At 45.6% G+C, this 4,294-nt stretch overlaps 1 pseudogene; it reads right to left on the reverse strand.

The window, feature by feature from the left end:
- Positions 1–489: 489 nt before the first annotated feature.
- Positions 490–1,496, reverse strand: LOC105079826 (large ribosomal subunit protein uL4 pseudogene; annotated as a pseudogene).
- Positions 1,497–4,294: the final 2,798 nt, after the last annotated feature.

Below are 4,294 nucleotides of genomic sequence, written 5' to 3' on the forward strand. Positions count from 1 at the left end.
CAATTAATCAGCAGTATAAGATTGCCAATACGTATCATTGCCATGTTATGACACACTGCATCACACGATCAGAATGTAGAGTGGAAAGGGGACCATTTGTAGCTGACGTGATTCAACTCAGATCAGCTCAATCAACTGAAAGTCAGTGGGAGTTTTGCCCAAGTAAGTGTCAAGTCCATTTATAGAAAGGCATAATAGAACAAAGGGGTGTTTTTGAGGATATCAGATCTTATAATAATTTTTCACAGTTTAGAGATATGTGGAGGTAGCACCTCTATAATACAGGAAATACATTGTTCATAAAGGCTTTCTGTCTAGTCCTTTATTTCAAGTCTATCTGCATATTTTAAATTTTTTTGGACAGATGCAGGAATAGGGTAAAAAGTACAAAATGGCTAAGATATGTATCTAAAACTGAAGTGGGTAATATGAAGACAAAGGCTTCTCACCAACCATCAATAATGCTATTAACGTGTATTATCTGTACCTCTATGGCAGCCAGATAGAAGGCACATACAGAAATCCACAGCCTAAGTTTAGCTCCTCCATCTCGTGCTTTGGAGAATGCAGTTGAATCATAAGGTCTGTACCGAGCATCTTGTGTGTGGGGAGGTTGTAGTTACTCTTCAGGCAGGCAGCTTTACGCCACGTGCCATACAGCTCATCTAACTTGCAGAAGGCACTTTCAGTCCAAATGCAGAAATGCCCCACATGCCCACCAGGAGCAAGTTTCAAAATGTTCAGCTTGCTTATGTTAAGCAGAGTAATTCCAGGGATGTTTCTGAAGGCCTTGATGATACCATTGTCCTCATTATAGATGATGCAGGGTCCCCTGCACTGGATACGGCACCGGTTTCTCATTTTGCCTTTGCTCGCTCTCATTTGCTGAGAGGCATAGACCTTTCTGATATCATTCTATGCCTTAAGTTTCTTCAGAAGTAAAACAGCCTCCTTGGTCTTCTTGTAGCTTTCAATTTTATCTTCAACCACCAAGGGAAGTTCAGGAACTTCCTCAATACGATGACCTTTAGACATGACCAGCACTGATAAGGCCGAGGCAGCCAGTGCAGGGCAGATGGCATATCGCTTCTGCGTTGTGTTGACTCTCCAGTGCCAACGTCGCCAAGTCTTGGTTGGTGCAAACATGCGCCCCCCACGACACGTATTTCCAAAAGCACCCTGGCCAGAGCAGTGAGTCCCACCACCTCGAACCCTGGGGATTTGAGCTACAGCTCTGCCAGTACCCCAAGACTCAGCACTGGTTTGATGACCTGCTAATTCACTGACAGCATAGGGCTGTCTGTTGTTTTTGTGCAAGTTGGTGTGAACAAAGTTCACAATATCTGGTCGAATAGGAGCCTTGAACACGGCAGGCAAAGTGACATTTTTGCCAGATGACTCCCCCTTTTCAGAGTACACTGATATCAGTGGGCGAGTACACACCATGGCGGGGAGAGGAGAGAGCCACGCTCCTCTCAACCCGGCGGCTCCCACAGGAAAAGCATGTGTTGCGCTTTTGAATTCGCCAATAAATAAGTGCACTGTAATTGGTAAGTTACCAAGAAGTTAAATTGCTTTGTCTAGACAGAGAGGATTGATTTGGGCTGTGTGAGTCAAGCTGACAAAGTTACAGTTCAGAGTCTATGCACAAGTGGGAAGTTATAGTTCCTGACATCGAAGCTTGGTATATAACCTACACCAGGTCTTTAACTGGTCAAAGGGAATCAGCTGAAGCTTGGCAGTAAGAGTTTCTTGAAATTTGCACAAGATACAAAGCTAGGGAGAGGGCATGTTTCAATGGGCTTGTGGCTTTAAATCAGTTTTGAGAACAGGTTTGCTAGCTGGTAAAAACGTATGGTAGCCCAGGTTCCTAAAAACTGGAGTCTGAGGCAAAAGCTGATGTGCTGAGACTTTGTGGGGAGGTGCAATCCCAGGGAAGCAAAAGTGAGGGAGAGGGGAGTGAGCCAGGCAAGGAGGTGAGACACCAAGCTGGGCTCTGCCACTGAAATACATGCACAGCGAATTGCTCCGCAGAGCAGAGGGTCCTCGGAGAGGCCACGTGTATGACTGCATCCCAGGCAGTCTACTGGGGGCAGGGCAGCGAAAGTGCAGGAAGAATAACTGAACCACGGATTCTCATACCTCAGCGTCGAAGTTTTGTTTCACAGGGTACTAACCCCTTGGGATGAGTAATTTTATGTATCAATTTGGAGAGTGTTTTTGGATGGGATTAGCATTTCAGTCAGTAACAGCCTGCTGGCCTTCGGACTGGAGGTGCACCATCAGCCCCCCTGGGTCTCGAGCCGGTCCTGGGTCAGCCCACGCTGCAGATTTTGGATTCACCAGCCTCCATAACCAGGTGGGACAGTTCATTTTACATAAACACACATCCCATTGATTGTTTCCCCTTGAAAACCCTGACGAACACACCCCTGTATTTCCAAGCTGCAGAGACACAGACTGGGGTTCCAAGTGATCTCATGCATCAGTGTCCACAGGGTGGCTCACAGACAGGCATGAGGCAGGCACTGTGGGTTCCGTCCATAAAAGACAGTCACTGTGGCGATCTGGGCAAAACAAGTGGCCGAGGGCTGGGAGACAGTTCAGGCAAGAGGTGATGTCTGAGCAGAAACTAATGTGGAGGGAGGTGCCCAGACCAGGTTCTGATTCTAAGAGGTGTGTTTACAAAGCTTCCTGGAGCAGCCTTATGGATAAAGTGAGGAAATGTGTACTCATTTTGCACTGGAGTCAATTTTCCAATAATAAGACAACATAGACTCGAAGAGTATCCACGGTTTAATGCCCCTCTCTAGATGTGTGGCTTTGGGACAATTTACTTAACCTCTTGAGTTCTTGGCTTTTAAACTGAGAGCATTGGATTGATGATGTCCAAGCTTTCCTTCAGCTCTAAAATTTCTATTTTTCTCTATGGTTTGGACAAAGATACAAAAATTTAAAGATTACACAAGTCTGATATATTAAATGTCAGAATCAGAATTTTTTAACATTTTATTAATAGAAGTAATGGCCCAAAATCAGTATGATGAAATTTAGCATAACTCAATGTCAAGTCTGACACCTGGGTCTACGCAATCTTTTTCACAAGTGCGGATTAGGGGAGATTTGGCTTGAGAGTGATGTACGTTAAAGCAACAACAGCCAACTCTGGGATTTCTGCTGACCCCAAAGTCTCATGAATCAACTGCTAGATAAGCAAGTGCCTTCTGGGGCTCCTTCACTGAGCGAGAGGGAGAAGATGGAGCAGAGTGACTCTGATGAGCCTTCAGAAGATTCCAGGCTTCATTCGTACTTCTCTCTTCCCTTTAGCCTTTGTCTCAGTGCAAGCAGATTGTGGCTCGGGGCACAATCGCCACAAGGTCAAGTGCTCCTAGAGGATTTCAGTGGGATGACTGAATAGCACAAGGTCACTCAGAGAGCCTCCCAGCTTTTCCTTCTCCTCACCCTCCAAGGCCGATTGTTCTGGATTGTGGCTCCCCTGCCTGGTATATAAAGTCACCTAAACACAAAACTCATAGCTGGAAGGCAGCTTGGGGAATCCTCACTCAGCTCTTCAGAGTTAGAGGCACTAAAAGGTGGTCCCCTGGAGTGCTCCGCCACTCTGCTGACTGGAACCAAATCTATCTTAAAAGTTGGAAATATGATTCAGGGGGGACGGGCTGTGATTTAATGCCATCCGAGTACTAGAGGGCACACTTCTTAAAGCAACCACTGTAAATTATTTGTGGCTAATTCTGCTGGTGGATGGAGGGCATGGTTATTCTCAAGTACAAGAGCCCAGCTTGTATCTAATAATTGTTATATCTTCTCTGAAATTTACTGCCGATGTCTCAATTTTAACAATTTAAATAACAGGCTTAACCAAGTGGAACGAGGCTCAGGGAGGCTGGCGCTCTTGATGAAAGCAGGACAACTCTTATGTCTGAGTGCATTTTTACTTTGACATGAGCGGTGACACACAGAGATGAAATCTGGTTAAAGCGGCAGCCTTCTCAACACCGTGACAGCTTCTTAGGCTAAGCAAAACAATTTCAAGAGAGTACGCACATCTACTTGTTAACTTTACTCAGGGAGACTGATTAGGGACAATGCTTATGAATATGATAATAAGAGGGGGAGCTGGAAAGGGAAGCTGAAGGGGCCGGGGAATCAGCACACTGTTTTTTTCATTTTTAATGGACCCCACTGTAGCCTTAATCTTGGGGTGCATCAGTTTGCTCAGAAACCACGTGGCTCCCTCCATGGACCAGGTGTTACTGATGATAGCACATTTTTG

The sequence above is a fragment of the Camelus bactrianus genome, chromosome 7 (genome assembly GCF_048773025.1).
Source record: "Camelus bactrianus isolate YW-2024 breed Bactrian camel chromosome 7, ASM4877302v1, whole genome shotgun sequence".
Classification (NCBI taxonomy): Eukaryota; Metazoa; Chordata; class Mammalia; order Artiodactyla; family Camelidae; genus Camelus; species Camelus bactrianus.